The sequence below is a fragment of the Citrus clementina genome, unplaced genomic scaffold (genome assembly GCF_000493195.1).
Source record: "Citrus clementina cultivar Clemenules unplaced genomic scaffold, Citrus_clementina_v1.0 scaffold_3, whole genome shotgun sequence".
NCBI lineage: Eukaryota > Viridiplantae > Streptophyta > Magnoliopsida > Sapindales > Rutaceae > Citrus > Citrus x clementina.
The window spans coordinates 27069442-27082142 of NW_006262339.1; the positions used below are offsets into that span (position 1 = coordinate 27069442).

The 12701-nt window shown below is 37.5% G+C and overlaps 1 non-coding gene across 1 annotated transcript; it reads left to right on the top strand.

Annotated features, from left to right (window-relative positions):
* Positions 1 to 12597: 12597 nt before the first annotated feature.
* LOC112100552 lies at positions 12598 to 12701 on the top strand. The gene has a single exon (XR_002906920.1). It is a non-coding gene; the product is annotated as a small nucleolar RNA R71 (small nucleolar RNA).

Sequence of the window (12701 nt, forward strand, 5' to 3'; positions counted from 1 at the left end):
CCTGGGAATAGGTGCAAGCGAGAATTGAATAAAAGCACTTTCTGACCTGGAGTGAAAGATTTTCTGATAATTTGCTTGTCATGGAAGACTTTCATTCGTTGCTTGTAAATTTTGGCATTTTTGTATGCATCATTGCGAATTTCTTCAAGTTGTGCCAGTTGTAATCTTTTTTTGAGCTGGCTTGCTACATGTCAAAGTTGAATTTCTTGATAGCCCAATATGCACGATGCTCGAGTTCCACAGGTAGGTGGCAAGCTTTTCCATACACTAGCCTGTAGGGTGACATCCCAATTGGGGTCTTGAAAGCCGTTCTATATGCCCATAATGCATTATCAAGTCTTAATGACCAATCTTTTCTGTCTGGCCTCACCGTCTTTTCTAATATGTGCTTTATTTCTCGATTGGAGATCTCAACTTGGCCACTGGTTTGCGGATGATATGGGGTCGCTACTTTGTGAGTGATTGAATACTTTGTCAAAAGAGCTTTGAATGCTTTGTTACAAAAGTGGACACCACCATCACTAATTATCACTTGAGGGAATCCAAAGCGTGAAACAATGTTACTTTTCAAAAATCCTATCACCACCTTGTGATCATTGGTTCTACATGGAATTGCTTCTACCTATTTTGATACGTAGTCAACAGCAACCAATATGTATTGATAGCCAAAAGAAGGGGGAAAGGGTCCCATGAAGTCGATATCCCATACATAAAAAATCTCAACCACTAAAATTGGATTTAGTGGCATCATATTCCTTCGTGTAATGCTCCCCATTCGTTGACACCTATCACATAAAAAACAGGAGGTGTAAGCGTCTCGAAATATAGTTGGCCAATAGAAACCACATTGGAAAACTTTAGTTGCTGTTTTCTTAGCACTGAAATGGCCTCCACAATCTTGTTCGTGGCAGAATGAAAGGATATTTTGAATTTCATTTTCTGGGACACATCGTCTAACAATTTGGTCTGCACAATACTTGAACAAATAAGGGTCATCCCAAAAGAAATTCTTTATCTCTGCAAAGAATTTAGCCTTGTCTTGCTTGGTCCAATGCTCTGGAAGTTGACCTGTAATAAGATAATTAACTATATCAGCATACCAAGGTAATACTTCCACACTCATCAATTGTTCATCTGCAAATGACTCATTCAATGGTAATGATTCCATAATTGTGTCAAAATAGAGACGAGAGAGATGGTCTGCCACAACATTTTCTATGCCTTTCTTATCTTTGAATTCCAAGTCAAATTCCTGCAAAAGTAACACCCAACGAATTAGTCTAGCTTTTGCATCTTTCTTTGTGAGAAGATATTTAAGAGCAGCATGATCTGTGAATATAATTATTTTACAACCAATGAGATAAGATCGAAATTTTTCCAATGCAAACACTACTGCTAGCATTTCTTTTTCAGTAGTTGAATAGTTCAACTGTGCATCATTCAATGTCATACTAGCATAGTAAATAATATAGAGAATTCGATCAACTCTTTATCCTAATACTGCTCCTACTGCATAATCAGATGCATCACACATGAGCTCAAATGGTAAGCTCCAATTTGGGGGCTGAATGATGGGTGATGATGTCAACAATGCTTTAATTTTTCAAACGCAACAAGACATGAATCATTAAAGACAAAAGGTACATCCTTAGCAAGTAGATTGCATAAGGGTCTAGAAACTTTGTTAAAATCTTTAATGAAACGTCTATAAAAACCAGCATGCCCAAGGAAAGATCTTACTTCTCTGATTGTTTTAGGTGGAGGAAGATTAGAAATGAGATCCACCTTGGCTTTGTCAACCTCAATACCTTTGCTCGAAATGATGTGACCGAGAACAATACCTTGTTTTACCATAAAATGACATTTCTCCCAATTTAAGACCAAGTTATTCTCGATACATCTCTGCAGAACTAGTGTTATATGATGTAAACATTGATCAAACGAGTCACCAAAGACAGAAAAATCATCCATAAAGACTTCAAGGAATCGTTCAACCATATCAGAAAAAATGCTCAACATGCATCATTGAAATGTAGCAGGTGCATTACATAATCCAAATGACATTCTCCTCTATGCCAAAGTGCCAAAAGGGCAAGTGAAAGTGGTTTTCTCTTGATCTTTTAGTGCTATGGGAATCTGATTATATCCTGAGTAGCCATCTAGAAAGCAATAAAATTCATGGCCTGCTAATCTATCAAGCATTTGGTCGATAAATGGTGAAGGAAAATGGTCTTTATGCGTGACAGAATTTAACTTTCTATAATCAATGCATACATGCCATCCTGTACTTACTCTAGTGGGTATCAATTTATTATCGGCATTGGTAACTACTGTGACTCCTGACTTTTTGGGGACAATTTGTACATGACTGAGCCATGAACTATCAGAAATGGGGTAAATGATACATGCGTCTAATAGTTTAAGGACTTCAGTTATAACAACTTCTTTCATGTTAGGATTTAACCGACGTTGCATTTTCCTAGTAGGTTTAGCATTTTCATCAAGGTGAATGTTGTTGCGCAAATTTTAATGTACTCGCAAGCGCACGAATCTATTGTAGTATAGACTAATGGTGACGAGTGTCGATCCCACGAGGAGGTGGATTTTAATTATGTGTATAAAATTAATTTTGTAAATGGGTTGTTGGATTTACGGTGGAAATGATTTGGAATATGCTAAGACTTAAATTAAAATGGCGAGAATAAATTTTAAAATTGGAATTGCAATGGAGAGAATAAATTGAAGAGAAAATCTATTAAATTGACGTACTTGGGTATCTGGATCCGTATCAACATGCATCATGGGCTAAATAATTCGTATTAATGCCAATTAAATCATGAGGGGGGAATCCACACCTCATGAACCACGCTCTAATCAATATGGTGCTAAGGGCTTATCGTGCCAAATAATAATAACCTTGTACCAGAGGGCCGGTGAAACCAAGGCGATACTAGACAAGATTAGTATTATTTGTCGACGAGAAGTCAAAACATCCACAAAAACTAGAGGGGAAGAGAAAATAAATTTACCAAATAAAGCCCATGACACATGTTGAGACTTCACCTTCAACCCAAGCTTGAAAGAAAATTAGCCACTCATAATTGAACTAGGGGCAAAATGGGAATTTATTAAAATACGAAGAAAATACAAGATGGAGAGGGAATTACAGAAAACAGAGTCCAAAAATGGATTCAGAGATATCAAATTAGGGGGGAGAGGCCCCCTTTTTATAGATACATGGAGTAAATCATGGCCATCGGATTAAAAACAGTTTGGACGCTCAGGATTGTGCCACGTCATCAGTCAACAGTCCACAGTTTGACCACGCGGATGAACAGTAACACGGTTTGACCCGACTTTGAACAGTAACGCGGTTTGACCCGGATGAACAGTAACGCGGTTTGATTGAAAATAATCCTGTGTGATGCACGCACCGTACGCGAGATTTTTCGTCCACTAATATGCTGCCACGTCACCATCAACAGTACATAAGAATTTTAGTCCAACAGGATCGTGACACCTCATCAGTCAATGCCACATCATCGGTCAATGCCACGTCATCATCCGTCTATGTGAACAGTGTACAGTGTCGTGAACAGTAACGTATACAGTACCGTACATGTGAATAGTATCATTTTTCCTTTTATGCTTCTCCTACGGTTTTTGACCGTCCTGAGTTCAAAAGTGATGTCCGTTTTGCCGTCTGATTTCTCCTTTATTGTGAAATGACTATAATGCCCCTAAAATACATAAAATACTTAATTAAAATAAAACACATGTAATTAAATCACAAGAAGGTTAAATATATAAAAGTAAGGGTTGTTAGTAAGATTTGAAATGTAAAATGACGGTTTTCTCCTTTATAAATATGCATTTTCTAGCACTCAACACACCCCCCAACCAGCTTATTGCTAGTCCCTAGCAAATAAAGCGAAAACAAAATTCAAATTCAAAATGATTTTTTTTTTTTTTTTAGAAACACTCGTGTTTATTCAATCAGATTAATGATAGCAATCAAATAAAAGTATAAGTATTATCTCCAGTCTAAAGCAACATCACACCCACATCAACCATCCACATGAATTAGCCTAGTAGACTTTGTTATAGCTACTTTCAAGAATGACATGTCAAACCCCAAAATCTCACTGGAAGTAGTGACACTCTTACAAATAAATTAAACCCAATAAAAATAGTCACTCCAATGAATGGTAATTGAGAGAAAATAATGAAGAAGTGATATCACATGCTCTCACCAAGATGAAATAAATATGCCCTCAGCTTAAAAATAATACGATCTCAAGTCAAATAAAAATTGTTAGTTAACCCAATTTATTTATTTATTTTTTTTATGCACCACTACATCTTTTTAGCCCATATAACTAGCTTCTACTTCAGATTATAGTTCCCTAAAATCAGGAAGGACTTTTATTAGGATGTAACGTAGGCTAGGGACATGGTTAACAAAGAAAGGAAATAAGGAAAACAAAGTGTATGTTTGAGAAAAATGCAGAGAATTTTTTTATTTTTTTATTTTTTGGAAGTTGCAAGGTCGATTTCACCTATTATTGTTATTTTTATTCTTTTGAAACAACAACTTTTGTTTTTTTTTTTTTTTAGTATAACTTCACTGAACAACATAATTATTTACATTTTCTCAAACATAAATAGGTGATGGAACTTATAAGATATCGGATAATACTCCAAATCGGAGTGGGTCAAGATGATAAGTTGACAAAGAAAAAAAATTTTTTTTTTAAAGGCTCAAAAGGGTTAACTATGGATATTTAATAAAAGGGATGGCTAGAAAGGCTCAAACGGATCAAAGATGGCCTTTCCATCGTCTTCTTTTAGGGCTCTAAATAACCTTCCATATCTACTAGTTAGATGGGCCTCCAAATGTAGCAACACACTTTTTTTTTTATTATTAAGGGTTAACTCAAAAGAAATCTAGAGATCGTGTATACAATAATAAACTGTTAAGATGTATAAAGAATGGGCAAAAGGGTTACTCTCCAAGAAAAATGATAGGCTCAAAAACTCACTTGGTACTTATTATGACATGTTCATTCCTTCAAGCAACGCATATTTGTCTCCGACATCAACATGTAGAGTAGCAAACATAATGTAACATCACTTAAGACCAAAGATAATACAAATACTAAAATTTGAAATTAATCATGTCATCTAATGTTAAAACAAATCACATAATTTTTTTTTTTAAACAACATTCTACCCCCCAACCTATTCTAAACATGAAAGGAAAATATGTATGCAGAGATATGAAAATGATGCATAAAAACTAATTAGAAAAGTTACACTTAAAATGATAGAAAACGAAAATGGTTTTTTTTTTTTAACTTAGAAGATGCGTTTCTAGAGGCACTACTCTCCATATTCAGCCATCTTCGACTCAAAAGTTGGAAAATGTATATTTATAGAGGAGAAAATAAAAAGACGAAGAAAAATGAACATCAAAACTTAATAAAGAAAAAGAAATTTTTTTTTTCGAACAATGAAGATGCGTTTCTAGAGTAACTACACTCCATATTCAACCATCTTCAACACAAAAAGTTAGCAACAGTTAGTTTCTACAACAAAAAATTAGTAAAAACTTAACCAAGATTCCACAATTGTCGACTATTTCCTCCCCCCAACCAGAACGAAACATTGTCCTCAATGTTGTAAAGGAAAGAAGTAAAGTTTAGAAGACATCACCTGGGTGGTGCAACACAGAAGAAAATATTTACAGGCGGAGAGTTAAATCTAATTTGTACTTCTTACTGCGGCTACTGTTACCATCATTATTTGGTTGCTCCAACACAAAGGTCCAGGGGTCTGGCTCCGGTTTATAAGCTTGTAATATATCAAGTAGCTCAGTAGCAGTGTGAGCACAAATAAAGAGTTTTTTCACATTAGAAGGAATGAAATAGTTTTTTATTGCATTGTTAAGAAATGCGATAAAGCCATCATAAAAGTTATTGACATTTAACAAACCGATGGGTTTCTGGTGAATGTGTAGATGGGCCCAAGATGCTAGTGTCATAAGTGCCTCTAGTGTTGCAAGATCTCCTGGAAGGAAAATAAAAGCATCAGCATAATTAAGCATTTCAATTATTCTTTCTTGCATACCTGAGACGACTAACTCTTCTCCAGTTGATGAGTCAGACGAACTGCCCAATGGTTTTAGGACTCTTGGGATGATGCCTAACACTTGACTTCCTCTGATAAAAGCTGCTTCTGAGACCATTTTTGATAACCCTCGATTACCTCCTCCATACACCAAGTGTAATTTTCTCGCTGCTATACTTCGACCAAGATCGATGGCTGCCTCAACGAACTCTTTATGTTTGCCATATGTAAATCCAGAAAGCACACAAATGTTCTTGAATTGTCTATTGGGAGTAGCTGCCATTGCGATACTTCTCAAAAATAATTTGTGAGTGCTTGACAAAAGATATCACATTTAAGAGTCTTGGTGATAGTGGGTCATGGTTGTGTATGAGGTAATATGTCAGTGTCAAATAACGCGTAAAGCACGTGGCTCGCAAGTCAAAAAGAAAACAGTAAAAAGGAAAAAGCAAACAATAATAAAATTATTAAAGACAATAATGCAAACAATAAGACAATAGTGAAATAAAATAACAATAAAGTAAAAGGATATTTACAGGTAGTTGCGATTGTGGCTCACATCTTCCTCTGGTTTTACGTCTAGAAACGGCTTGAACGCCCTCTATGGGTCGAGGATAGGCTTCCTATCCAGTTTTCTTATAAACTGGCAAACAGGGTCGTTTATAGTCAGATTCCCGAGACTATATCGTGCATGCTCTTTCTGGAATAATGGCCATAACTGGAGAATCGCTCCTTGCACATATCCACTGGGATGCGTTTCAAGAGACAAAAGGATATCATCCAATGACTCCTTATTCAAGCCATCCCTAATGAATTGAATCTTATCTTCCCTGTTATCAGACATCATTCCTAAAGAACATGGGTTTTTATGGCAACTCATTCTGGCACACTTATGATAAGCAACAGAAATTCTTCGAGCTCGTCGTTTTCTTGCATAATTTCCTTTACCACAACCAGGCATGTACGCAAATAAATTTTGGAGGGAACTCACCTGTCGATCGTACTTTAGCCTCGATTAACCAACGGATGTCAGCAGGTATGTTATTCCTCATGAGTAATCGCATGCGTTCGGACCGAGCTTTATAGATCGTAAGGAGGGCATTCTGAGGAAGTGAAGGGAATCGCTTGTGAAGCTTCGCTAGAATCTCATTTCTGTCCATACTTTCGCCTCAGAATATCAGTTATTATGGGAAACTGAAGTAACCGACTTGATTGTCACGGAGTACCGTTATCCGCCACTTCACCGGGGTAACAAACTAAAGCACACAAACAGAAAAATAAATTAAAACACACAAAGAAAATTAAAATCGTCCTCTTATTGAATTTACCTCAAGCTCCAACTGGATGTCGTAAACACTTTTCTCAATGTCTCTGAGTTGGCTTTCTAAACCCTCAACATAGGCTACTAACTCTGGTGGTTGTAGAGCCCAAATGCGATGTGTTTTACAAAATTGAATCTGTCTTTTGAGATGAGTTTTGACACGTTGAAGTGGTTTAAGAATGTTCAGGAGGAACGGTCTAAGTAAGGTACTCATGATTAAAAACGATAAAAGAAAACTTAATAGTTAAACAAACACACTTATGCAAAAATAATTTCAATTAGCAGAAGAATAATATAAAGAAAGAAAAAAAATTAAATCAACGAAAAGAAAAAAAAATCAATTCAAATCTGGTGGGTCACTCAAATTTATTTCGGTGTCTTCTCCATGTGATTGGTATTCTAGATATGGCTTTAATCTTTGACCATTAACTTTAAACGTGACACCGTTCTTTGGGTCCTTAATTTCAATTGCCCCATGTGGAAAAACAGTATGAACAATAAATGGGCCAGACCAACGAGAGCGTAACTTACCTGGGAATAGGTGCAAGCGAGAATTGAATAAAAGCACTTTCTGACCTGGAGTGAAAGATTTTCTCATAATTTGCTTGTCATGGAAGACTTTCATTCGGTGCTTGTAAATCTTAGCATTTTCGTACGCGTCATTGCGAATTTCTTCAAGTTCTGCCAGCTGTAATCTTCTTTCTGAGCTGGCTTGCTGCATGTCAAAATTGAATTTCTTAATGGCCCAATACGCACGATGCTCGAGTTCCACAGGTAGGTGGCAAGCTTTTCCATACACTAGCCTGTAGGGTGACATCCCAATCGGGGTCTTGAAAGCCGTTCTATATGCCCATAATGCATCATCAAGTCTTAATGACCAATCTTTCCTGTCTGGCCTCACCGTTTTTTCTAATATGTGCTTTATTTCTCGATTGGATATCTCAACTTGGCCACTGGTTTGCGGATGATACGGAGTTGCCACTTTGTGTGTGATTGAATACTTTGTCAAAAGAGCTTTGAATGCTTTGTTACAAAAGTGGGCACTACCATCACTGATTATCGCTCGTGGGAATCCAAAGCGTGAAACAATGTTGCTTTTCAAAAATGCTATCACCACCTTGTGATCATTGGTCCTACATGGAATTGCTTCTACCCATTTCGATACGTAGTCAACAGCAACCAATATGTATTGATGGCCAAAAGACGGGGGAAAGGGTCCCATGAAGTCGATACCCCATACGTCAAAAATCTCAACCACTAAAATTGGATTTAGTGGCATCATGTTCCTTCGTGTAATGCTCCCCATTCGTTGACACCTATCACATGAAGAACAGAAAGTGTAAGCGTCTCGAAATATAGATGGCCAATAGAAACCACATTGTAAAACTTTAGTCGCTGTTTTCTTAGCACTGAAATGGCCTTCACAAGCTTGTTCATGGCAGAATGAAAGAATATTCTGAATTTCATTTTCTGGGACACATCGTCTAACAATTTAGTCTGCACAATACTTGAACAAATAAGGGTCATCCCAAAAGAAATTCTTTATCTCTGCAAAGAATTTAGCCTTGTCTTGCTTGGTCCAATGCTCTGGAAGTTTACCTGTAACAAGATAATTAACTATATCAGCATACCAAGGTAATACTTCCACATTCATTAATTGTTCATCTGGAAATGACTCATTCAATGGTAATAATTCTGTAATTGTGTCAAAATGGAGACGAGAGAGGTGGTCCGCCACAACATTCTCTGTGCCTTTCTTATCTTTGAATTCCAAGTCAAACTCCTGCAAAAGTAACACCCAACGAATTAGTCTGGCTTTTGCATCTTTCTTTGTGAGAAGATATTTAAGAGCAGCATGATCCGTGAATATAATTATTTTACAACCAATGAGATATGATCGAAATTTTTCCAATGCAAACACTACTGCTAGCATTTCTTTTTCAGTAGTTGAATAGTTCAACTGTGCATCATTTAATGTCATACTAGCATAGTAAATAACGTGGGGAATTCGATCAACTCTTTGTCCTAATACTGCTCCTACTGCATAATCAGATGCATCACACATGAGCTCAAATGGTAAGCTCCAGTTTGGGGGCTGAATGATGGGTGATGATGTCAACAAATGCTTTAATTTTTCAAACGCAACAAGACATGAATCATTAAAGAAAAAAGGTACATCCTTAGCAAGTAGATTGCATAAGGGTCTAGAAACTTTGCTAAAATCTTTAATGAAACGTCTATAAAAACCAGCATGCCCAAGGAAAGATCTTACTTCTCTGATTGTTTTAGGTGGAGGAAGATTAGAAATGAGATCCACCTTGGCTTTGTCAACCTCAATACCTTTGCTCGAAATGATGTGACCGAGAACAATACCTTGTTTTACCATAAAATGGCATTTCTCCCAATTTAAGATCAAGTTCTTCTCGATACATCTCTGCAGAACTAGTGTTAGATGATGTAAACATTGATCAAACGAGTCACCAAAGACAGAAAAGTCATCCATAAAGACTTCAAGGAATCGTTCAACCATATTAGAAAAAATGCTCAACATACATTGTTGAAATGTAGCAGGTGCATTACATAATCCAAATGGCATTCTCCTATATGCAAATGTGCCAAAAGGGCAAGTGAAAGTAGTTTTCTCTTGATCTTTTGGTGCTATGGGAATCTGATTATATCCTGAGTAGCCATCTAGAAAGCAATAAAATTCATGGCCTGCTAATCTATCAAGCATTTGATAAATAAATGGTAAAAGAAAATGGTCTTTACGTGTGACAGAATTCAATTTTCTATAATCAATGCATACACGCCATCCTGTAGTTACCCTAGTTGGTATCAATTCATTATCAGCATTGGTAACTACTGTGACTCCTGACTTTTTGGGGACGACTTGTACAGGACTGACCCATGAACTATCAGAAATTGGGTAAATGATACCTGCATCTAATAGCTTAAGGACTTCAATTCTAACAACTTCTTTCATATTAGGATTTAACCGACGTTGCATCTCTCTAGTAGTTTTAGCATTTTCATCAAGGTGAATGTAATGCATGCAGTCTACTGGATTTATACCTTTTATATCTGCTATGGTCCATCCTAATGCCCCTTTGTGTTCTTTCAAAACATCCAACAACTTACCTTTTTGTTCGTCATTGAGGGATGATGAGATGATTACCGGCAGAGTACTTTCTTCTCCTAAAAACGCATATTCCAAAGTGTTGGGCAATGGTTTGAGCTCGAGTTTTGGTGGTGATTCTGATGATGGGATGAGTTTCTTCTCTGATGGTGCTAGTTGTTCAACTCTTGACTTCCATTTATTAGTGTCCATGGATGGTGCTGAGTCAAGTAGGGCGTTGACCTCATCGACTGATCTGTCAATATCAAAATCCAAACCAAAGTGAGTTAAACATGTTTGTAAAGGATCGTCACTAAGGTTTGAAAGAAAAGTGTCATCAACTAATGCTTCAATTAAATCCACATCAACAATTCCATCATCTGCACTGTGAGGTTGTTTGGCAATGTTGAAAATGTTTAGCTCCATAGTCATGTTGCCGAAGGACAACTGCATATTTCCAGTCCTGCATTGAATGTGAGCATCCGCAGTTGCCAAGAAAGGTCGGCCTAGAATAATGGGGATGTGCTTCCTTGAATCCTGTATTGGTTGAGTGTCAATTACAATGAAATCAACAGGAAAATAAAACTTGTCTACCTGGATAAGCACGTCCTCCACAATACCGCGAGGTATTTTCGTGGACCGATCTGCAAGCTGTAACACCACTGGAGTTGGGTGTAATTCTCCCAGTCCAAGTTTCACAAATACTGAATAAGGCAACAAATTTACACTAGCTCCTAAATCCAATAAAGCATTCTCAATTGTGTGGTTCCCTATACTACATGAGATAGTGGGGGAGCCTGGGTCTTTGCATTTTAAAGGAATTTTATGTTGGAGTATAGAGCTAACGTTTTCAGTTAAAAATGCCTTCTTTTGAACATGCATATTTCTCTTTTTAGTACAAAGGTCTTTAAGAAACTTGGCATAAGATGGAACTTGTTTAATAGCATCAAGTAAGGGGATGTTAACACTTACCTGTTTGAAGATTTCAAGAATCTCACCTGTGGATTTTCCCTTCTTGCCTTTAGCTAACCTCTGGGGGAATGGAGCTTTGGGAACGTATTCTCGTGGGTTGGTTTCTTCTTTCTCCTCCGGTGATGAGTCGTCAACATTTATAGGTACAATTTGATTTTCTTTTTTCGCCGGCATCTCCACTTTGTTGTCGACTTCTTTTCCTTTTTGCAAGGTCATTACTGCTTTGATCTCTCCATGCTGCTGTGGTGAACTGGTACTTGCTTCATGTACTCCTTTAGGATTAGGCACTGGTTGACTTGGAAATTTGCCTTTCTCAACGGTCATTGCCAAGGTCTGAACTGAAGAAGCAAGTTGTCCCACCATCTTCTCGAGGCTTGAAATCGATTGAGCTTGTGAGTTGAAGCCTGCTCTCAACTCATTTCGTAGTCCATCAATGGTGCGGTTCTGTTGCTCAATCGTGGAGTGAGTAACATTCCTGAAATTCTGGAATGCATCCTCCCATGGTCTAGGTTGAGAGTGGTTCTGGTTCTGATTGTATGGTCTAAATGGTGGCTGAGAGGCTTGAGGAACTTGAGGAATTTGTTGCATTGGTGGAGCTGGAGCTGCTGGTCCATTTTGTTGGAATCCTTGAGACCATGAAAAATTGGGGTGGTCTCTCCATCCAGGATTATATGTGTTGGAGTATGGGTTGTAATTTGATGGCTTTCTCATTACACCTATGGCATTGGCTTGATCTGGATATGAGTCAGGGTCATGTGGCTCTGTTGATTTAGCAGTCGATAACGATGCTATTTGTCGAGAGAGAGCTTCAATTATTGCTTTGACTTCTTTAATTTCTGAACTAGATTCGCCAATGTGAACCTCATTCACTCCCTTAATTCTTCTAGTATTCCTGAGTGATCGACTCCGTTGTTGGGAATTATCTGCTTGTCGCCGGAAGAATTCCCAAATCTCTGATGCACTTTTTGACATTAGCTCTCCTCCACTTGTCGCCATTAGCCATTCTTGCACATTCGGCAATAATCCCTCCAAAAAATATTGGCATTGGTGCCATTTCTCGTACCCATGATGTGGACACTTCAAGAGTAGCCCATTGAATCGCTCCCATGTTTCGAAAAACTGCTCGTCCTCTCTCTGGGTAAACTCTGAGATTTCCCTGCGAAT